The following is a 24,531-nucleotide window of genomic DNA, read 5'->3' as shown; positions in this document are numbered from 1 at the left end:
ACTGACATCCTCCTAGCTGGAAACCTGCTCTGGATGTAGTTGTCCAATGCACTATAACATCCAAAATTTGCAATAAAGAACTGCATGTTTTGGTGATTGGATTAAACTTGTAAATGGCAAAGTTTTGAAAATATAGTTTTAACAGAAAATGTGAACTGAAGAAGAGTTTGGTGGAAGCTCGAAACCTTGTCTCTTTCACCAGCAGAAGTTGGCCCAGTCTTTTACATTACCTCACCCACCTTGTTTTTCTATCTCACAAGGTGACAGCCTAAATACATTAAAAATGCAAACTGCAAGATAAACATTATAAACAAGCTACTTCTGGATAATGGTTAGAATTTTAATGCAATACAGGTGATTTCTAAGAAATCAAACTACATTTACTAATCCTCTTGTGAACTGTTGAGCATGTTCTTTCTGAAAGATGTTTTCAAAACATTTAGTCTTAAAACTTTATGATCTTTATGTGTATGCATGTGTACACATACACACACACAGTATAAAGAATAATGGGGAGGTTTGTTATGAAGATAATACAAACTTGTTGGATTAGTTCCTGCCAAGGCTGGCCCCGGAAGGGGAGGCCATCAAAATAACAGAGAACTGAAACATTGAAAACGAACTCTTTAGAACATATATTTGTGTCAACTTAATCAGGTCAAGTTCGCATCATGGCAGTTGTGAAGAAACAAAAATACTAAAATGTAGCAACATCCACATCAGGGTTTGTCTACGCTACAGAGCACTATACCAGCATAGCTATATCATCATAACTTTGCCGGCATAACCCCACAGTGTAGACATAGACTACATCCCCGGAAGGGGTTTTTCCAATTGGTGCAGGAACACCACCTCCGCAATCAACAGAAGCTGTGTTAATAAAAAAATTCTTCTGTTGATATAGCTGCGTCTACACTGGGAGTAAGGTCAGCATAGCTATGCTGATCAGGGTGTGATTTTTTCACACCCCAGACCAATGTAGCTATGTCAAACTATTTTTTTAAATCTAGACCAAGTCTCAGGCAGTGCAGTGCTCTACATGCATTGAGCTTTTATCTTATCTATTTATTTTAGTGCCTAGTCCTAAATATACAATTTGGCATAGTGCTTACTGTCATGAGGACTGCCAGTGAGTTCAATGACAGTTGTCCTGCTAGTAAGAATTATGCCTAGTAATGTTTACTGGATTGGAGCTATTGATATTTATAAAATGCCTATAAATATGATGTCTAAGCACTAGTCCCACTGAAGTCAATGAGATTTTGCAACTGACTTGAGCGAGTCCAGGATTTGGCTCATTGCATGTATCTAAGGGCTTGACTACACTTGCGAGTTACAGTGCAATAAAGGAGCCCCGGGCGCACTAGCTCACTACCCGTCCACACTGGCAAGGCCCGTAGAGGGCTCTGTCTCCATGGCTACAGTGCTGCTGGTATTCCACCTCGGTGAGGGGAATAACGTTTGGTGCATCCCCACTGGAGCGCTGCGGCGCCACTGTGGACACCCTGGTCTGTTATTGTACTGTGATCAGCCTCCAGAAGTGTCCCACAATGCCTTTTCTAGCCACTCTGGTCATCACTTTGAACTCTACTGCCCTTCCCTCAGGTGACCAACCATCAGACCTGCCCTTTAAATTCTCTGGGAATTTTGAAAATCCCCTTCCTGTTCACTCAGCCAGGCGTGGAGTGTTCTCAGCGAATCTTTCCAGGTGACCATGCCTCCATGTGCCAGGTGATCCCCAGTATGGAGCAATGGCGAGGTGCTGGACCTCATCAGTGTTTGGGGGGAGGAAGCTGTCCAGTCCCAGCTGCACTCCAGCTGCAGGAATTACGATACCTTCGGGTAGATATCAAGGGCCACGCTGGAAAGGGGCCATGACCGGGACGCACTGCAGTGCAGGGTTAAAGTGAAGGAGCTGTGGAATGCCTACTGCAAAGCCCGCGAGGCAAACAGACGCTCCAGTGCTGCCCCTGCGACCTGCCGTTTCTACAAAGAGCTGGATGTGATACTTGGGGGTGACCCCACCTCCATGCCGAGTACCACCATGGACACCTCAAAGGCCAGTGCAACAAGGCAGGAAGAGGAAGAGGAGAAGGAGCAGCAAAGAAGGAGCGAGGGTGCTCTGCTGGACGAAGACACCCTGGAATCCCTAGATGCATGCAGCCAGGAGCTGTTCTCAAGCCAAGAGGAAGGTAGCCAGTCGCATCGGCTGGTGCTTGGGGAAGAACAAACACCAGAGGAGGTTCCCGGTAAGCAGCTTTTATTTTGGGAAGGAAGTTATTCGGTGAGGGCTCTTGGGCCGAGGAGGTCTAGGGCTGAATGCATGCCTAGATGTGGAATAGGGCGTTGATGTGCTCTCTCACATCACGGTAATCGACCTCAGTGATCTCTTCAAAGGTCTCATCCAGAACTTGGGCAATATGCTTGCGCAGGCTTCTCAGGAGAACCACTGTGGTCCTTGTCCCAGTAAGGCTAACTTTTCTGTGCCACTGTGCCCCGAGGGGCGGGGGGGGACCATTGCTGCACACAGGCAAGCTGCATATGGGCCAGGGCGGAAGCTGCATTGTGGTAGAAGACCCTCCCTTGCTTCCCTGGTCACCCTCAGCAGCGAGATATCTTCCAGGACCAACTCCTGTGGAAAATGTGAGGACAGTGTTCAGTATAGAAGCCCCCGTTGCTGTTGGCTCTCCCCAAGGCACAGAAATCCAGGGGACAGTACAGCCATGAAACAATCAGTCCCCCTTGACCCTGTGCTTACTCACCATTTTGGGGCTCCCATGGGTTATGTGCTTGCTTTGGGACAGGCAAATTATGCTATTGTGTAGACTGTGCTTGCCCTTGAGTACGGGGGAAACATTGCTGTGTCTGGTGTGAACAATGCTGTCTCTGTTACGTGTTGCATTTTGCCTTTCCAGATGCAACCTTGAGATCTCAGCCGTCCGTGTTATCAACGTCCAAGAGGCTGCAAAGAATCAGGAAGAGGCCACTTAGAAGCAAAGAGGACATGCTGCATGAAGTCATGCAGCATTCAACTAATGAAAATAAAAAAGTACAGGAGTGGCGGGAGAGTGAAAGGAGGGTCCACCAGCAGAATGTGGATCGCTGGCACCAAAGCACAGAGCGGCTGATAAGCATCATGAAGCAGCAAGCGGACTCGATCCAGGTACTCGTAGCCATGCAGGCAGAGCACTACCGCTGCCCCCACCCCCAGCCCTTGTCCCAAAACTCTTGTGCCCCCATGTCACCTCCAAACCACTTTCCCCAACATCCAGGTTCTTACCGCCACCCACTGCCTCCAACACCTGTAGCTTCGCCACCCAGCCCTGAAAACGATGACCCGTACCCACGGCACTCAACCCCCATCACCATGCAGTATAGCCATCCTGAAGTGCAGCACGCATTGCACAGCACTCCAGACAGGACATACGCAAATCTGTGTTTGTACCATTCCCGCCCCACCCCACCCCCTTGCCCTTTGTGTTTCCCAAGCAGTCCCATGAAAGTGGCTTTTCTCATCCGAAAGTTCCGCAGTCACTGCTCATCATCCCAGACTTGCATGACGATGTGATCCCACCACTCAGTGCTTGTTTCCCGAGCCCAAAAGCAGCGTTCCATGGTGGTGAGCATGTCCGTGAATGCCACAAGCAAACTTGTGTTGTCTGCGTTACTCGAGTTGATATCACCATTGGAGTCCTCACTGTCACTCTGAATCTTAAGGAATAACTCGACTGCCAAACGTGACGTGCTGGCGAGACTCATCAGCATATTCCTCAGCAGTTTGGGCTCCATTCCCGCAGACCGAAAGGGAAGACAGAGTGCGCAGTACGAAAAATGTTGAAAGATGGTGCCAAATGTGGACGGAAGCAAAGGGAATGCTGGGATGTGAACCGATGCATCATGGGGCGTTGGGACAGGACCCAGAATGCCGTGCTCCCCCCACCCCCTTCCCACAAGCCACAGTGCCAGAATGGGAAGATTTCAGCGTAACAGCCGTGTTAGTCTGTGTTCGCAAAAAGAAAAGGAATACTTGTGGCACCTTAGAGACTAACCAATTTATTTGAGCATGAGCTTTCGTGAGCTAGAGCTCACTTCATCAAATGGGAAGAGGTGCTCTGTGGGGTAGCTGCCCATAATGCACCACTCCCAATGCCACTGCAAGTGCCGCAAATGTGGCCACGCCACTGCGCTTGCAGCTGTCAGTGTGGACAGACTGCAGCGCTTTCCCTACTGCGCTCTCCAAAGGCGGGTTTAACTCACAGCACTCTACATCTGCAAGTGTAGCCATGCCCTAAATGTTAGACATATACAGCTGTGCTGACTTGTATAAGTAGTAACTTTCCAGAGAAATAAATTATTTTTACTATCCCTAGTCAAAACATACTTTCTGCATTTATAGCCTTGTTAGAATTATCCAGCTGGGAGGAGTAGACCTTGAACAGAGAGAAATGACAAAAATGAAATTATGCTGAAAAATTAAAAATTACTGATGGCATACAGATTTGATGACAGGGGGCACTCAGAACTATGTCAACATCTTACCACAGGTAGCCTTTAAATGTATTTCTGTGTCTGCAGATCCCTTATTGGGAGTACAAATCAGTTGGGAAATACACTCCAGTACTACTTTATCTCAAGAGACCTAAACCCAACATTTGAAGGAACTTTCTCCACAGATGTCCATCTGTATCCAGTCACTAAGTACAGCAGTCAGGATGTACAAAGCTGATATTTAATATTGACTGTTGTTGATCTTGTTGGGTGGCAAGTGGTACACTTCACTGCATCATTTTAGGCCCTGATTCAGGACAGCATTTAAGCATCTGCTTAAGTTTAAGCATGTGTTTAAGTTCCTCTGAAGTTAATAGTACTTAAGCACATATTTAAAGTTCAGCATGTGCTTAAGTGCTTTCCTGAGTTACAGTCTTTATGTCCTTTAGCCTGATCATTCTGTTACCAAGTTATTGACAACTCTGAATTTTAACTAAAATGAATTTTAACCATGCCATTAATACTTTTTAAATTCAGCAACTTTAGCTCAGTGTTTTGAGTGGGTATGTGCCAAAAAAACCCAACCTATTTGATATTAAACTTGGACTTCAAAATAATCTTTCAGCACTAGAAAGGTATTTTGGAAATTGTATAGAACATTGGATTGATTTCATCTCAATTTGTGAAGACTGGAGACAATATGGTCCCATGCATGACAAAATAGAATTGTTCTTCAACATCTGGAATCCCATAGTATAGGTAGGCCCCTTGTTTAGGGCCTCATCCTCCTTCCACTGATTTCAGTGGAAGTTTTTCCATTGACTTAGCTGGGAGAGGAATGGGTCCTTTAGAAGCATCTGTAAGACAGAGCCTCTTTCTTATGTTCCACTGGGACACCGTACATTATGAAGTAGTTGTTGGTCATCACAAGTGGCAGAAGCTGGCCCATGATCACACTAATATCTTACTCCAGGAATAGTGCCATTTCCCTCAATAAGACAGCTCAGAGTGAGGTACTACTCAATATGAGTGAAGTTGGAAGAATCATCTGGCTTGTCATATCATGGTGCTAAATTGTGTTTTGGACATCAGGCCCACAGAGGGAAGCAAACCCCCATTTTATATCCCTGTGGAGTATAATTTTAATTTCAATCGGCCCAAAAAGCCAAAGATGTTAATGTGACCCTGTCACTGTCTAACATGAAACAGTATTAGACAAAGTTCAGGATTTGGTATTCAGAGAGCTCGACCTGGCAAAGAGACACCATGAAACATTCTTTAGCCTTTTATTAAAAGGATACAGTACAAGAATGAAAAACAGTTAAATACCATATATTTCAAATGCTTTAAGTAAGGCTTTTATTTTAACAGCATTCCTTGTTCTCTTACCTGGAAAGAGTCTTTAGAAGGATCCCCTCCCCACTTTGACAGTCTCTTAGATGGTGAGAACTGCCCTTTTTGGAGAACAGAGAAGAAGTTGGTTGAAAGAGGCTGGAGCTATTGTTGTTAAAGTCCACTCCCATTTTCTAGAAAACATACACACACACACACACTTAAAATCCAGCTTCTGTCTTTGCTGTTGACTTTTACTTGCCACCTCACTGCTGGAGAAACACAGGCATGGCACTTGGTCTTATTAGCCACTCTGAGACATGGCAAACTTGTACCAGCATTGGGCTGTGTAGGGCATTGATTCGAGTTGTCCTTCTGGTCACAGGCTTACAGTAATGTTGCAAAAGTTACATTATTGCCCAGCTAAGCCAGATTCTTATTAGACAGAAGGCAAAAGGAGAGGGATAGGAAAGGGAAAAAATAAAGCGGGGGAGGAATTGGAAAAGGACACACAACAGGGGGGGGGGGGTGACAAAAATCTCACATCCCAGATGCATTCGGTATTTAGCATGAGCCTGTGGAGATGGAGGAATCATCTGGGTCCCTCTCTCTGCCCTGGTCTGGTCTGGTCCGGACATCTCTCAGGATCAGGACAGTGAAGGCACAATGCTGGATTCTGGGGTCCCAGGAGAGGGTGGGGTGGGAGCTATGAGAAGCTTGCTTCTTCCCCTTCTTTAAGTCAGCCAGTATCATGGTAGCCAGCTTTCCGCTGCCCAAAGTCTCTTTTTGAGAACCCCAGAAAGGGAATAATGGACGGAATAGCTGGTCCTCTCATTATTTTGTTCACATTAGGCATAATATCCGACATGCCATTTTTGGGTCACTGATTTCCAGCCACTTCTCTTCTTTATCCGATATGACCTTAACACAGTCCTTGAATTATATCAGTAAGCCTTTTCATTTGGACTAATTTAGTCTGTCTCCCTTTTGCATTTCTCCCCGCCTTCCCCCCACAATCAGCATTTATCATTATATGTGATAGGAGCATTTCGTAAACTTTTATTCACTTTCTCCCAGTTGAGCTCATGATTTGGGTAAATTTGTAGGCCCAATGATTACAACTGCGGGATACCCGACTTTGGACCGTCCAGGCACACAGCAGTAAATTGGAGTTTGTGCACATGCTTACTCCCACTTTTGGCATAGATCAATGGCTCCCAGATACATTAGCCAGAATAGCTAAACTGACATGGAAGGTATGATAATTTGCTGCTGGCATAAGCCTCAGAAAAATGCTAACCCCTCCCCACCTCTTAATGTGCTCCTGAAGCAAGGGGGAAGCAGAGAAGGAATTATGCTTCAGATGTGGGCCTCTAAGGATACAGCTACATTTAATCTGGGAGGTGTGATTCCCAGTTTGCATAGACGTACCCTCCTTAGCTCTGCTCAAGCTAGCACCTAAAAATAGCAGCGTGTCCATGGCAATATGGCTGGCATCTCGGGTTAGCCACTTGAGGATGTACCCAGGGATTGCACTCTGACAGTTAGCTCGAATGGACAACCTGTGCCACTGCAGACTCACTTCGTTTTTAGGCCCTCGCCCAAGCAGAGTGACAGCAGGTACATCTGTGAATGGGAACCATATCTCCCAGCTCAAATGTCGACGTATCATAGTCACAGTTCCTTCCTGAGTTATTCCGAGGTTGGTGGAACTCATTCACCATCCTGTGCTCAGGACTGGTTCAGAAGCACAAGCTAGTCCTTGTCACCTCTTTCTGTGTGTTTAATTTTGCATATTTGCATTAGGCAAATCATTTTAAACATAAAAAGTAGGAATTATTCAGAAGAATCTATATTAAAGTTAAATAATATTTCCACTTGAACTTTCATTATTGGAAGGCAGAGAAGCCTTCTGGAAGCACTTGCTGCTTTAAATAATGGTGATTTCACCTTTGACTTATTCCTTTGCAAACTCAATTTTTTTTTTAAAAGATACAGAATGGTTGGTACTAGAAAATAACAGGCATACTATCTCTTGTATTGCAGTCATCGTTTATTCAATATCATTCATGTACAATATGCTGTCTTAAAAAAAGGAAACAAACCACTTGGGAACTATACCAACCTAAAACAACTGTGTAGTGAATGAAACAGGAAAAACAAGTTCATTTACAAGGACAGAAAGTGTGTCATAGGCTAGGCAACACAGAGAAACAAACCACCCCTCACTGCTCAAATCCCATTATTCCTATTCTTTCACATTACCTCATTAGTTTAGCAGACACCCCAACACCTTTTTGGTTCATCTGTTAACAGGACAAAGTGCTGGGTTTTGACTTACTCTGTTATACTCTCAACCAGCTCAATCAATTTGTTAATGAGATTTGGTGTGAAAAAGAAAAGTAGAGAAACAAGTGTAATTTTACAACACCACATTTGCAATTGGTAATTTACACGCCAATAAGTGGCACGTGCCGATAGCAGCTGATAAACTTTCTGACAATTATTTGAAACAGATAATTTTCTCAAAAAGAAAAGGAGTACTTGTGGCACCTTAGAGACTAACCAATTTATCTGAGCATAAGCTTTCGTGAGCTACAGCGCACTTCATCGGATGCATACTGTGGAAACTGCAGAAGACATTATATACACACAGAGACCATGAAACAATACCTCCTCCCCCCACTCTCCTGCTGGTAATAGCTTATCTAAAGTGATCACTCTCCTTACAATGTGTATGAAAATTAAGGTGGGCCATTTCCAGCACAAATCCAGGTTTTCTCACCCCCCCTCCAAAAAAACACACACACACACACACAAACTCACTCTCCTGCTGGTAATAGCTTATCCAAAGTGACCACTCTCCCTACAATGTGCATGATAATCAAGGTGGGCCATTTCCAGCACAAATCCAGGTTTTCTCACCCCCCCCCCCCCCACACAAACTCACTCTCCTGCTGGCAATAGTTCATCCAAACTGACCACTCTCCTTACAATGTGACGTAAAAGAATAAATGGACACAAATCAGATGTCAAGAATTATAACATTCATAAACCAGTCAGAGAACACTTCAATCTCTCTGGCCACGCAATTACAGACATGAAGGTCGCTATCTTAAAACAAAAAAACTTCAAATCCAGACTCCAGCGAGAAACTGCTGAATTGGAATTCATTTGCAAACTGGATACTATTAATTTAGGCTTAAATAGAGACTGGGAGTGGCTAAGGCATTATGCAAGGTAGCCTATTTCCCCTTGTTTTTTCCTAACCCCCTTCCCCCCCGCCCCCCGACATTCTGGTTAAACTTGGATTTATGCTGGAAATGGCCCACCTTGATTATCATACACATTGTAAGGAGAGTGATCAGTTTGGATGAGCTATTGCCAGCAGGAGAGTGAGTTGGTGGGGGGGGGGGAAGGGGATGAGAAAACCTGGATTTGTGCTGGAAATGGCCCACCTTGATTATCATGCACATTGTAGGGAGAGTGGTCACTTTGGATGAACTATTACAGCAGGAGAGTGAGTTTGTGTGTGTATGGGGGTGGGGGGTGAGAAAACCTGGATTTGTGCTGGAAATGGCCGACCTTCATTATCATGCACATTGTAGGGAGAGTGGTCACTTTGGATAAGCTATTACCAGCAGGAGAGTGAGTTTGTGTGTGTGTGTTTTGGGGGAGGAGGGTGAGAAAACCTGGATTTGTGCTGGAAATGGCCCACCTTGATTTTCAAACACATTGTAAGGAGAGTGGTCACTTTGGATAAGCTATTACCAGCAGGAGAGTGAGTTTGTGTGTGTGCTTTTTGGAAAAAAGGGGGGGTGGGGTGAGAAAACCTGGATTTGTGCTGGAAATGGCCCACCTTGATTATCATACACATTGTAAAGAGAGTAGTCACTTTGGATGGGCTATTACCAGCAGGAGAGTGAGTTGGGGGGGGGGAGCGGGAGAAAACCTGGATTTGTGCTGGAAATGGCCCAACTTGATTATCATACACATTGTAAGGAGAGTGATCACTTTAGATAAGCTATTACCAGCAGGAGAGTGGGGGGAGGAGGTATTGTTTCATGGTCTCTGTGTATATAATGTCTTCTGCAGTTTCCACAGTATGCATCTGATGAAGTGAGTTGTAGCTCACGAAAGCTTATGCTCAAATAAATTGGTTAGTCTCTAAGGTGCCACAAGTACTCTTTTTCTTTTTGCGAATACAGACTAACACGGCTGTTACTCTGAAACCTGTCATTATGTAAGATAATTTTCTGCATTTGAGACAAGTGGATAGAAATTAAGTAACAAAGAGGGAAAGGCACAGCCATGGACTTGCAGAAGGAGATAGCCATTCTTGGGAATCCACACATTGTACGGTTGTGCCTTGATGTCACTCTGGCCTTTTGCCTCTAGATTTTTTTTTAAAGTGTGGCTTAGCACAAATCTGCCACAGATCATCCTTGTTCGTTATAGCCAGTAGTGAAACGAGGTCACATGCGCTGAAGAGCAGATACCCCCCAGTGCTTTAAGCCATCAGGAGTTGGGCTGTCAGATCTTCGAACAAGAAATGCTTCTGTCATGTTTATACAGCTCAGCCCCAAGGTTTCTGTAAAGGAAAAAGCCATCACTTCATTCCCCTCCCACAGCTCTGCCCATTGGCCTGTGAACAATACTTTTAAGGCTAAATTAATGCAAACACTGTGTGCAGTGGCTTGCTATGAAATGTTGAAAACAACAAGAACTTACTGTACTACAGCTGTACTTTTATATGTAACAGACTTGAGATGTCATGAAAGTGCTGAGAGACTGTTGCTGTCTCCCATAAACAGGGAAATTATATCCTTAATCAAAGCACTACTGCCAGTGTCGAGAATACTATAGATTTCAGTAAGCTTAGCTGTGTTTTTTACTGTTACTATAGATTATAGCATGTAGCATCAATGTCTAGTAGATAGGGCTCTGCACTGGGACTCAGGAGATGTGGATTCTGTTCCTGCTTCTGGCATTGAGCTGCTATGTGACCTAGGTAAGTCACTTCACCTCTTTGTACCTGTGCTTCCCCTCTCACTCTGACAATCTGAATAGACAAGGCAGACTACACTCATGAGCTGAGATTGCCTCACTGTACTCTGTGTGTACTCTGATCTCAGTTGGGGCCTCTAGGAGCTCTTGACATACAAATAATTACTAACTGTGAAGAACAGTTATTCTCATGAGGTTCACAGGAATGGCTGGAGTCAAGCCCAAGGAAGCTTCCAGACCCTCCATAAGAAGTGATAGCCATATTTGTCCCCTGGCTTTAGAAATGCTTTCAGTACACAGAGCTGAAAGTCACTGCACTTAAGACCTTTCTCTGGGTGCAAAATCTGTCTGTTATGCCACAAGTGAGGAGGGTTCCCTGGCAGCCTAATCCATACTACTGTTCTGCATAAAGGGGCAAGATTTGAAGGGGAGACAGACACCTCCTACGCAGCATGCAATATGCCCCTTTCCCACTCTGCCCATGTACATCCACTCATTGATGGCATGGAGAATCTGTCTTTTATTGCATGGCATACCACTGAAATCAGTTCAAGACATGGGCATAACGAACCAGAGCTAAGGGGAAACGTAGGATTGCTTTGCCCTTGTGAAAGTTAAAGTGTCCACTGTTTTTGGCTGTCTCTCATACAGAGCACCCCAAACTGAGCCACCTGTATTTAGTGAAATTTGGGCTTACATCTTTTCTGTATTAATCTGACATTTCTACATCCCATCTGTCAACCTCCACTCTTCAGCAGGAGAGCCCTGTGGCCAGTTTCACACCAGCAAAGCCCTATAGTTATAGTCAGAGTGTGAGGTCTCTCTGATATTTCAAAGGCAGTGAGTTTGAATTCTGTATTTATCCAAGGGAAGTGGTAGTAGGCAACTCTCTTGCATTTTCAGGATAAAGGACAAGATGGCCTAATGCTGTAGATTTTTCCTATCTCTGATTAGCACAGGAAAAACACAATTATTTTTGTTTACTGCCAATAACCATAGCGTGACACTGCTTTATTTTAATTTCTTAAATGATAACTTGCTTCCTTTACCTAAGAGGCAAGCATTTTCTGGAGGAACAGGATGGGAGGGAGTGGAATGGGACTCTCTTTATATCTCATATTATTCTGGTTAGTAATCAGAGGCAGTCTGATAGAGAACAGCTGCTAACCTGCATTGCATCCTAGTAGCTCTGTGTCAAATACATAGAAAAGCCCATGGAGATTAAAGGTCCTTTTGTCAAGTTGAATAATGCTTTGGATAATTACGGGGGTGGGGCAGCCATTCTTCAAATTCCCCTAATGAAAAACAACATTCACACTACAATCCAGAACAGTGGAGGTGATTTCCAGTCTATCTAAGCTCTCATCATGCTGATAGTTACACAATACAGTGGACTTAATGCTCCCTGCATGTGACAATCCCCATGCGTGTACTTCCAGACATTTTAGGGATGTAAACAGAAACTACTCCTCAGTGAATTTTTACTATTTGTGCTTTTTTGGGATTGTGTTGCTTTATGCACAGTGTCAGCAGCATCTCAGTGAGCAGCATAATGCTGTACTCTTCTTCTTTCTCCATTATTATAACCACCAGAGACTACCTGCTCTACTGACTCTGCAGCAGGGGAGAACTGTTTCTGTGCATCTCACAACGTGCCAAGGCACTACCATGATACAAATATTAGCAGCCAACTCTCAAGCAAGAAGCTTTTTTCTCTCTCCTTCAGTCTAATGCAAAGCCAACAAGAGAGAGTTATAGGCTTACAACTGAGTAATATGCCAGTCTTCCTCTGTCCAGCTGGAATGATAGAGTGAGAGCATCACAGGCCCAGTGCCATACCCTACTGTAAGCCAAATAACTTATGCCCCTTTTGCACGGTAAAAATGACAACTGGGATGAAGCAACATAAGCAGCTAAGACCAGAATACTGATCTACACCGATGGCATTCAACTACCACATTGTGCTCATCATGCCTATATAGTACAATACTTTGGTGAAATCTAGGGGGAATGATAATACTGTAAAAGTTAACTTGTAATAAGTTCCTTGACTTATGTGAAATGGAACAATCATCACAGTCTTGTTCTTAGTAGACAGATGGTGCAGGTTGGCCCTAACTGCCATCCTTAGCTGACAGTGTCAGTAGAGAGACTAATGAATGAATAGTCATGGAGACTGAAATACCCTCTTAGCCCCAGAGGTGATCCCTCCAGGCAAGGATCAAGACATTTTGTCAGGGGAAGCTTACATTGCCAGTGCCCAGGCTGTCCCCTGTTTAGTCCTCAGTGTGCTCTGTCTTTCTCAAGCACTAACTTTAATTTTAAAACTAAATAAAATAAAGGGACATTTTCAGATTTTTTTTTACATGCCCCATTGCATGTAAAGGTGTCTTTTTCAGTTTCTAAGTACAAGTTAAGGCTGGATCCTGCAAACTGAACCATGTGTGTGGCCCTCTGTGACAATGTGGGTACCCACTGCCTTCAGTTGGTATCCACGCAGGTGGATGCTTGTACGGACATGGAGCTGATGGCAAGACTGGGGCCCAATGGCTCATTTGTCCGTTAGAGCCAGAGCTTTGCACTGAGGGAAGTACAGAGCTGCACTGGCAGCAACTCTAGGAGAGCGCCTCTTGGAACCTCTCTGCATGCAGGGGGAGCATGTCTACTGCTACCTCTTTTAAGGGGCTATGGGATGCTCCCTCCATGTGGCCTGCCAGCTCTGGGGGCTCCGCAGCAACTTGCAGAATCGGGCCCTTGGTAAAGTACATATTCAGGTGCAATTCAACTCAGTACACCTGTTGATATCCAACTAGTGTGAAGAGAAACTGATGCACAATTGCCCATTTTGTTATTTTAGAAGATGTCCCTTTTCAGATATGAATATAAAGGTTATTGCTTGTAAATTGGCCTACGTGTGTTTTGTGATCTGTTTATAAATATAAATGAAGGAATTCTCATAAGGGAAAACCATACAATTTACCTACAAGAATTCTGTCAAAATGCGAGTTATCTTTAAGCTGTCTCCCTACCTTCCCCTCCTTTCTTACAGGGCTTATATTCCTCATTTCCCCATTGTTGTTTGTCTGGAAACAGACCCTTCAAGGAGCTAAAGATTTAAAATTAAGTAGGTAAACAAACATATTTGTGGCTCACTTTAGATTTTAATATGGACCCGAATCATATGCATGGATGGTTTGCAAACTATTATGCAAAAAATCTATTCTTGTGGTATTTTTGGGTTGACTAGAAACATTAAAAAATAAAAATCATAGAGAGCCTCTTGTGATGAAATGGTTAGAACACAGGATTTGGATTCTGTTCCCCGCTCTGTCACAGATTTCCTGTGTGACTTTAGGAAAGGTATTGAGCCTTTTGGTACCTCTGTTTCCACATATGTAAAATGAAAATAACACTTCCCTTCTTTACAGGGATGTAGCATAGGTTAAGCAATATTAGATGTGGTAGTGTGGTCCAGCAAAAAGGCATTGATCTAGCACTTGGGAGACTTCACTTCTATTTCTGGCTCTGCTCTGTGATATAGGCAGAGAGCTTTGGTTAAAGTCTCTCTGCCTGTGTTCCCTCCAACATTTTTTCTATAAGCTTTTCACGGCCGGGGCTGTCTATTACTATGTGTCTGTACAGTGTCTTTCACAATAGGAGCCCAACTTGTTTGATGTAACCAGGCTGTATAAATAATGTTTATTATTTGCATACCTGTGGTATGGCCTGAGATCAAATGTAAGGTAGTGTAGCAGTCCAGAGTATTGTATTATGGTTATTTTAACTGAAACATACAGAGGTTTACACATTTAATTGTAAAGCCGAGTTGGAATTATAACATATAAGGAACTGTGTGCTACAAAAGACAGCACAGCCGTTCATTCACAAATGTAGAAGCTAGGGCTAATTACAACCTGGGATCAGGTCTAGCAAGTTTTAAAATACTTTACAGATATTTCGTAAAACGTCTCTGAAAGCACTCCGACAAATAGAGTCAATGTTATACAATAAAACATTCAAGAAAAACTGAAACAAATCAAAATTCAAAGGAAAAGATGTAGTTGCAATGTCCTCTGGAAAGACCGCAGAAAAGAAGAGGGCGAACAAGATCTATAACTCTATATAATTATCCTTATTTGCCTTCAGCATTCAAAATGGGCAGATTGAAAATATTTAACAACAGAAGACAATCAAGCATTGTTTCAAAAAACCGAACAGCACAAGGGATTTATCATCAGCTACAGGGAATATAGACACTGGGCGCGGTGGCATGCGCCTGTAATCCCAGCTACTTGGGAGGCTGAGGCTGGCGGATTGCTCAGCTGCAGTGCACTCTGCTGATCCGGGGTCCGGTACCCCTGACAGCCTGGCCAGTGAGTGGCCGAAGGACTGGCTAGAATGACGTGTTGTGAACAGCGCTCTCTCTGTGACGGCTGATGAACTGATTGATCAAGGTGACAGGGACTATATCTTAATGATCTAATAAATGTGGAGGGCCTAGCCAATGATTGGAAAACCATTGTAAAAGTGTAAAAACCAGCAAAAGAATCTGTAATAATGTCTTCCACATATGATGTACCAGGGGCTATTCAGCAAGGTCTGCGGTAGGAAGGAGGTGGCTGGTCAGAAACTAGAAATACTTTAGGGTCTTTTTGCAATACTAATTGATATATATGATCTCACTGGAATGTGGATCATTGTAGGAAAAGACATAGCAGCTTGTCTCCAGTTCAAGTACATTCATATTTAAGCATTTGGGTTCTGATCCAAGGTCCATTGAAGTTCATGGAAAGTCTCCCATTGATTTCAATGAACTCTGGATCAGAGCCTAAAAGTTTGTGCCATCTCATTATGGTTTGCCTAGGCAGCTTGCGAAACATATGTACACATTTCTCATAATAAGACATGCATCTTAAAATTCCCCTCCTATCCCCGCAGAGATAAAGGAGGCTACACCTGACTGGCAAAGCTTTTCAGAGAGTTTGTCCCACAAATTAATTTGATGATCCTGTTGCATGGGTGAATACCGTAGAAAAGCATTCTTAAATATTAATTTTGATTTTTGAATGGATGTCAGTCGGTCACCCATGTTCACATCCTTTTTGCCTATCCTTCCCATAATTATTCTAGTGAAGGAGTTTGCTGGCGGGAAGTGTTTGCTGACACAGAGAATTCTAAACTAACATTGCAGAGTTGCACTTATAAAGTGAATTTTGTATTCACACTAGAAACTCGATACATTCATCCCAGACAACATTAGACAACACGGTGCGGGGAATGGCTCTGGGCACTGTACACCAGAGCTCCTACGGCTGATAGCACTGGGGAGATACATCAGTGCAAGCGCAATGGTGAGCAGTTTATCCACAATTGCCAAGATAGAAAGAGTGCAACAGCCAGATTTTCAAAGGTATTTAGGAGGTGCCTAAAGAGGCAGCACCTAGTGGGTTTTTCAGAAGAACCCACCTGTATCTTTAGGTGCCTAAATTCTTTTCAAATCTGGCCCCTTGCCACTAAATCCCAATGTCCCTCTGCAGAGCAAGGCCTTTCAAAAGGAAACATTAACAAGGCTACTTGATACACAAGCACATATATACTTTAGGAACATGCTTTGAAAAGACCCCTTCCTCTAGACTGCTTTAAGTACCTGGAAGTGATGAAGCATAAGCCTGTAGCTTCATGGATACCAATAATTTTCTCATGCAGTTGGCAACTAATGAAGCTATTGTAATCCCGAAATATATGGAGCTTCAAAGGCCCATACCGGAAGTAAACTAAGCAGAGAGGAAGGATAGTCTTGTGGTTGAGGCACCGGATGGGGACTCCAGAGATCTGTTCCTAGCTCTACCACAGACTCCCTGGGTAACTTTGAGCATGTTGGCTGAATTCCTTCGTGTCTCAGTTCCTTATATGTAGAATGGTGATGGCAATATTTCCCTACCTTACATGGGGGATGTGAGGATAAATTTGTTACTGGTGCTCAGGTCTTCAGTGAAGGTGACTCTGTAAGTACATAGTTAAAAGTGGTCATCTAAAATTGATTTTCTAAAAACCAAGTTACCTCAGCATAAAGAATGCAATCCATAGTATCAGTCAAATCACTGTTAAGCATAACAATGGTTCCATGCTTGCCATGTTCAGAGACTCATTTTCAGAAACTTAAAGAGTTTGTATTTCAGTTCCCTTCCCACTGGCTGGTCAATAAATAGCCATCGTCCCCTAGGCAATTTTTGGATTACCAGTGGTGCTGCAATAACCACTGGTTATTATCTACATCCTTTTGTCGTCAGAACTCAAGCAATCCTTGAACATCAGTCTTCCTCACAGTCCTCCCAAAACAAAGAAAAGAGGAGAAAATAATTCATTCCAACCAATAGAGACTTTAAACCTTTTACTTCTGAAAGCCTAGCTACAATTTGGGCCAGATTGTGACTGACCAGCATGGCTAATATGGGGTGGTGTAGGGCACAAGGGCCAGTCACAGACACAGTCCCTGTGCTCCTGTGCACATGCAAGCAAAATACATGATTCATGTACACAATCATGAAATATGAATGCAAGTATTAGGTACACACACCTCAAAGTCTGACCCAATAATTATTTTATATTTATTAAGAACAGACCTTTGCATTCTGTAAGATTGCAGAATGTTTACTAACTTTATATCACTTCACTCACTACTCCATTTTATGTTCCCCTTGGATGCAATTTTTGCAGCACCCTGCAATGCTATCCTACAGTTTAAGACAGGAAGTGAAATAGAATATTGCATGCAACTGAAATTGCAGATAAATATTCATAGTAAGTCAAAAGTTTTATGGTTCTTTTGTTGGGGAAAAAAAAATCACATTTCCCATCAAGCTGAACAAAAGGGCCCAGTTGTGAAATCACTGGGAGTTGTGCACATAGTGAAATGTCTAATAATATGATAAGCTGTTATCAGGAAGAAATGCTGGTAGAAAATTGTGCAAATTGGGGACATTGCAGAAAAATTAAGCCACTATATACTATTTGTTCAACCATCCATAAATCACTGCATGTCATTCCCCACATGGTTCCTCTGTCTGACATTGATCCCATACTATGGGACAGCCCTTAGGTTTTTAAAAGCGAACAGAGGGTCCAGAATCAAACACTTCATTCATATTTAATTTGTTTATCTAGCAAAGTTGAATGAATTCATATTATATTGATGCGTAATGATTACACACTGCCTTGTTACTTCATCTGTAATGTACAACATAGTAATTATGAACGTTCTCAGCCTTGTTAACAAAACTCAGCTAATGACAGACGTGAAAAACTGAGTAGCATTTATTATTTATTTATCATAAATACTTGTAAGATAAGTTATAATGATTTGCTTCTATCTGTTCCACCTATCTTGCATCACCTGTCTGTATGATGGAAGTGGGCTGGAGCAGTAGTAAAAATATTACTGAGAGAAACCAAAAGGATAAATGAACAGTCTGAAGTCTGCGCTTTCAGTACAAAATCCATTGCCTACGTAATGCACGAATATCAGGAGATGCTCTGTTTTCAGCATTAACAAGCTGCATGTAGTCTTGTATCTTTACAAAATAATTATGCTGGATTTATTCATCCCTGAACACAGTGATTTTTTCATGATGGGATACCATGGTAGTTCAGTGAAAGGATAATTTCATCTCACCCTGAAGCTGTGAAGCCCTAAAAAACTCCCGAGTCAGTCGATGTCAGCACATTCACAAGAACTGTCTATTGCAAGGCGTGTCTCCTACACAATAAGGCCAATGTCTGTTTTCCTAAATGTTACATAAGTGGGACAGAAAAGTCTCTTGCGTGATTTCCTCCATGACTGTTTTCTGTATCTTTAGTAGACACTCAATGATCCCCAGACTCATCATTCTGACTGTTCACCTCTCCCACTCCTGTGCTTGTGCCTTCTTCCAAAGCATCCCCTGTTCCTAATAGAACCTGCCAATCCCAGTGTGCCAGGCTCCCTCCCTCCTTGCACTGAAATCTTTCTCGAAGGGCCACTTCTGAAAATGCTAGCCTTTGTCGCCACTATCCCAATTAAAAGTAAAAGTGTGTCCTGCAAGGTGAAATCCTGGCCTTACTGAAGTCAATGGGAGCTTTGTCATTCACCTCAGCAGGGCCAGGATTTCATCCTATGTCTTTAGTTGTGTCTTGTACAGTACCAAGCTCAACATCAGCATATACATAGTGCATAGCTTTGCTTTCTCTACACTCCACCCAAGCTACTTTCCTGACCTGTGTTTTCATTCAGTTTCCCACTGAGTCGCTCATTTCTGACTTTATGCCTCTTCTATACCATGATGTATATGGCCAGGTAGGCACCCAAGTGACCCTTTGGTGTATGAAAATTACTGAATTCAGACACCCGTTGGAAACTGTAACCCAACAGCAATAACTTACATTGATAAAGTATAGTGCCTTTCATCCAACAGGATCCCAAGGCACATCACCAACTTAACATATACAGGACTCAATTCATCCATTGTGGAAAATAAGGTGTCCCTGGGATGGAAAGTGGCAATTCTTACCAGGCTCTGTTAAACCCTACACAACAGTTCAGAACAGGAGGCAAATATTGCATCCAAATTAAAATGCAGATAAATCTTGCAAGGTGGGCAGTGCCTTCCGCCAGCCAATGACAGTTGAAGGCGCTGTGCTTTGCTTCATGCAGAACTGGGTCTCATAGATTTTATGGAGAACTAGGTGCCTAATTACCTTTGAGGATCTGTCTGTAAAGCCAGGTGGGTCTCAAACTCAGGCCTGCAGAATTGACAGGCAGCTAACACCTCCACACTGCTACCCAGCAGCAGTTGTAACCAACTCATACTCCCCTACCCACAATCTGCTGCAGGCACAGACCACAGGAAGTCCCATCTCAAGGGGTTCAACAAACTGCAGCCTTATGGTGCCTGGTTAATTCCCTGCCCTATATAAACCCAAGGGGTGTTTCAGGAAGTGTCCATGCAACAGCATGGATCACTCGCTAGCTGCCATGACCACCCTGCATTCTCTGTTCCTGAACTCCTGGTATTGACCTCAGCTCTGACTTGAGCCTTGACTCCCACTTGAACCCCGGAATATCCACATGGACCCTAATACCTAGTATTGACCCTTAGCCTGATCCCCTACCTGTCCAGGTCTGCCCTTCAGCCTGATCATTGACCTTGATACTGACTTCAAACCTTGGTGTTTGTTCCTGCCACTAGTCCCGCCTACATTCACCCAGGATCCTGACACTGGGCCCTAACACACATTGAAGTCAATGGAAAACTCACAGGCTTCATTCTTTACAGAACTAGGCTCTGCATGAGGGAGAAAAAACTGTCACACTGATATGCAAAGCAAATCCTCAGGAGAGTTATTTTTCCTTAACATTAGGAACAGGAAATAAGTGTGCATGAGTACAAATTAAGGATCATGAGATAGGGACTCTCAACTATTTCTGCTGTATTCTGAATAGTCTATAAATTCTAAAGTTTCATTTTAAAATAAAATTTGGCAAAAATTTCTAGAAGCGGACACTGTTTTGGGGATGCCTCTCTTTGGCCCTAATTCTCTACGCTTCGTTGTAATGGTGCAGCCATCGTAACGTAAGTCAATCTAAAGCTCCAGCCAGATACTAGTAATAAAGATGAGAATTCACCACCGTACCCCATTCATCTCAAGGAAGTCTGAATTTTGGTGAGCAAAAACCGTCTGATATTTAACACTGCATCTGCCCTGACTCTCACCCCTGAATCTTCTACCACAGAAGCAGTTCAGTTATTCAGGGCTGAACAACTTTTATCCCAAATTGGAAAATATTTAAAAACAAGAAACACTCACCTCTATTTCTGAGGTGAGGCAGGCTGGATTTACTAGGCAATCTCCTACCTGGAACGGTTCTGCTGATTGATACTGCTATGACAGAAAAGAAAATTATCTTTACCTCCATCACAGCCCTGGCATGTTAAACCAACCCTGCCTGGAATTAATTTGATCCCTGGCTCTGACTGTCTTTTATATTAATGTCCCCATTAGACCACGGAAACTTTCATTAAAAAAAGAATCAGACTAGCAGTTTTGGTTGCTTTCATGGGAATAACTTTCACTAAGAATCAAAATGACTTGGTCAGTTGCAAATAATGCCAGGAGGCAGCAGTACTGTGCCAGTCACTTGTTAGCCATTGCAGAATCCACCTCTCTTCCTCTGAGTAGTCCGTGGACTAGAGCAACCAGATTTTTTTTTCTTTCTTTTTTTTTTGTGACAGTGCTCCTGCAGTACAGTGCAGTGACTGGCTTTAGGACAAGAGGAGTCAAGGTGTCCTTTAGCCTTTCCTGGCTCCCTTCACAAGCATATTTCTCCCATTTTAAGTCCATGTGGCAATCCTCTTTAGTACACGGGGACTGGAGAGATTTTTTCCTCCAGTTTCATGTCTAGATTTTGGCAATAGTACATACAGAGATTAACACTGTTTACTGTAGGTGTAATAAATAGCAACATTTTACTTTTCAAAATCTACCAGATTGAACTAAATGGCACATTATCAAAAAAACCCTCTTGAGACATGGATATCCTATACTCCACCTCCACAATAAAGTGTTACATCCCACTTAGATCCAAACACCTAACTGCCTCTGTTAGTGTAGACTAGGGTTCACATTCAAGATTGACTCAGGGTTAGGGTTTGGATTCAGGTTCAACATCATCAGCCTCTTTCTATGAGCTACCCATTTTGTGAGATTTCTGGCTGCATCAAAACCCGATCCAGGAAAAAGGCCCTTTTTGGATCCATTCAGAAAGTAAAGCTGCCGGTGCCGGTTGAATCTGGGGATTTGGATCTGAATTCTCCCTCCCACCCACCCCCACCCCACACACACAAATCAAAGGGGGTTGGATTAGAGATTTCAGTATTGGCCCATCTCCAATTACATATTATACAAAATCTTTAATCCAAAACTTTATTTCCCCTCAGGCAAAATTACTCAGTGCACTCACTGACCAGAGAAACCACACACCAAACAAGCTGTTTGCCAACTAAGCAGGAGTTTACTCTGCACAGAAATCAATGGGACTACTTGCAGAGTAAGATGCTATCAAAGTGGGTAGCATCTTAATATGAATCTCAATATGATTAGTTCCAGTGAAATACATGGGACTCTTTGTGGAGTCATAAGGAAACAATAAGCAGCAGTTTGTTAGCTGATGACACATATTAAGAAGACTGAGCTCCAGCCAGACAGAGGAAGTTGGAGAGAAAAGGTGGGTGAAGTAATATCTTTTATGGAACCAACTTCTGTTGGTGAAAGAGACAAGCTTTTGAGGTCTTCAGGTCTGAAGAAGAGCTCTGTGTAGCTCAAAAACGTGTCCTTTTCACCAACAGAAGTCAGTCCAATAAAAGATATTAATAACCTCACCCTCCTTGTCTTTTTAATAGGAAGTTGGAAATGGAGCATCAGGAAAAGTCCATAGCTCTTTTTATTTATGTTCTGCATTTTTTTCTATTTAATTATTTGATTTGATTTAATTTCATTTCATTTGTACATTCATGTAGCACCATATTTGCCAGATCCAACTCTCTACAGGTATCCAAAACATTCCCTCCATTTTTGGCTGCAGCTTCCTGTGTCTTTGGATGAAACTCTGATCATCCCTATAGCAACCTGCAGGGAACTTAGAATGAAAAGCACAGGCTGCAGAAGGTAAGAGTTTGGAAGAGGCACCCGGAAGTTAGTCATTATGTATATGGCTGGAATGCTAGCCCTAGCTGCAGCATCTTTGTAAATATTCTCTTAATAAAAGAGCTAGTTTAGTTTTACCAGCATGCAGTTCTCTTGTGTTATTACCCAGCACATGATACATGAATCCTTCATATACTACGAATGAGACATTTTGATATGTGTCATAATTCTAAAAGCAAATTTGCCTAATCATTAAAATGAGAATCCTCGGGGATCTCACAGCTGCCTAATTAATATCAAAGAATTTTTTAAAAATTCAGGTATTTTAAAAATATTGCTTTTCATTTCCTTAAGTTACACAGATTTTTCTGAAACCATCAAAGGCAATTGTAAAAAAATCACTGTAGTTTTCCTTTAAATAACTGCAAATATACCTCATAAGTAAAATTTACAGCAAGGCTTCATTTAAGATTTGAGTATTAAATACAAAATTGTTGCTGTACACAAAGATCATATAGCTAAATAACTATGGACACCTCTGATGATCAAACTAAAATTACACAGAGCATGTTATGTGCATATGTAAGTGTGAAAGTTATTTGATAGATTTTAAAACTTTGAAGCATTTTGTAGCCCTATCACTCTCCCCCCATTTTTTTCTTTTTAGCTATTTCATCCCATTTTCATTTGCTTGCTGTATGCTCAGGACATTGGATTTTTATACATATCATACTCATGTATTATATTTTTTCTGTTATATAATCAGTTTAAAAGCCACTACAATATGAATCAAAAATGAGATTCCTACAGATATATGTGTTTTGTAGAATTGGATACAATTTCTCCAAGTTATAACTAAAATCAGTGTATTTTGCTAGCCCCCCGCCCCCAGGGCTTTCTTGTAGGTAATATATTGAGAATGATTCCAAACACTGAAGTCTATTAGTTATCCTGCCAGATATCATAATACCAGAGAGAGAGAGCATCTATAAAGTAGATAAATAAGCTTTCAACGTACATCAAAGTAAAACTGAGTTAGAAGATACAGTAAATAACAATCTCACCAGTCAGACCTGGTGGTAAACAAGAGACCTCTAGTACTAGACTTAATTTTGTGCCAAGATGTGTGTATCCCTGAGGCCAAGTCTCTCTGCATCAGAATTCCATAGTCCGGCTGCTTCGATCCATGAGTTAAAGCCATGAAAGGAATGGACAAGCCAATTTAGATCACTGAACAAACCTTAAATATTCATCCTGCCAAATCCTGGAGCAATTTATGGGGGCAGAAGGACAGGAGAAAGGAGAGGAAGCATTGTCTATTAGTTAAAGTTGGGAGATAGTGGTCAAGATGCCTGGTTGGAGTCTATACCCAGCTCATCTGGACTATGTCTCAGTTTACCCATCAGTAAAATGGCTATTTTATCTACCTTACAGGGATGTGTTAAGGCTTCATTTATTAATGTTTACGAAGTGCCTGAATCCTGAACACACTGGATGAAGATATCAATACCGTACCTTTTGTCAATGTGTTACTGCATAAAAAATAATTGCAATATGTAAGGAGAAACCAAGTCTCTTGGTTCTTACCAGAGGAAATATTGATATTTTACCTCACACTTGTTCTTGGTGAGACTGAGAGTCTTTGTTGTTATTTCACTGCAGCTCAAAGTCTGGCCCAAGAAGACAGCTTGAGAAACTGGCCTGTGCTCTGGGGAGATCTCTGGGGGAAGGAGCTAAGGAATCATTTCCCAAAGCCATGACTATAGCCTGTAATAGCCCCTGTGGCTGGAATGTCCCCTCTGCAGGCAGAAATGGCCAGTAAGGCCATGTAGTCACACACCAACCATGCTTACATGCTTCAGCCTATCCCACAAGCTTTCCTCTGTGCTGTATGCAGGCAGTTCCTGAAGAATTATATTAGATTGACATTCATCACTCGGCAGATGAGTCTAACAAATATTTATTAAGGAAAAGCACCTATAAGTAGTGGTCAGTTACTTACAAGTGGAAAGCACATCAGGATGA

At 42.6% G+C, this 24,531-nt stretch overlaps 1 long non-coding RNA gene across 1 annotated transcript in view; it reads right to left on the bottom strand.

Moving 5' to 3' along the window:
- Window positions 1-397: 397 nt before the first annotated feature.
- Window positions 398-24,531, bottom strand: part of LOC311521283 — a 72,341-nt gene continuing 48,207 nt past the window's right edge. Inside the window, exons 4-7 of the long non-coding RNA XR_014711844.1 lie at window positions 20,671-20,745; window positions 16,769-16,830; window positions 2,763-2,962; window positions 398-2,632 (exon numbers count right to left, since the gene is read on the bottom strand). This is a non-coding gene — a long non-coding RNA (uncharacterized lncRNA). The remainder of the gene's footprint in view (window positions 2,633-2,762; window positions 2,963-16,768; window positions 16,831-20,670; window positions 20,746-24,531) is intronic.

This window comes from Lepidochelys olivacea (assembly GCF_965140295.1).
Source record: "Lepidochelys olivacea isolate rLepOli2 genome assembly, chromosome: 5".
Taxonomy (NCBI): domain Eukaryota; kingdom Metazoa; phylum Chordata; order Testudines; family Cheloniidae; genus Lepidochelys; species Lepidochelys olivacea.
Note: the sequence above shows the minus strand (reverse complement) of the source record. Positions and strands in the feature narration are given on the sequence as shown.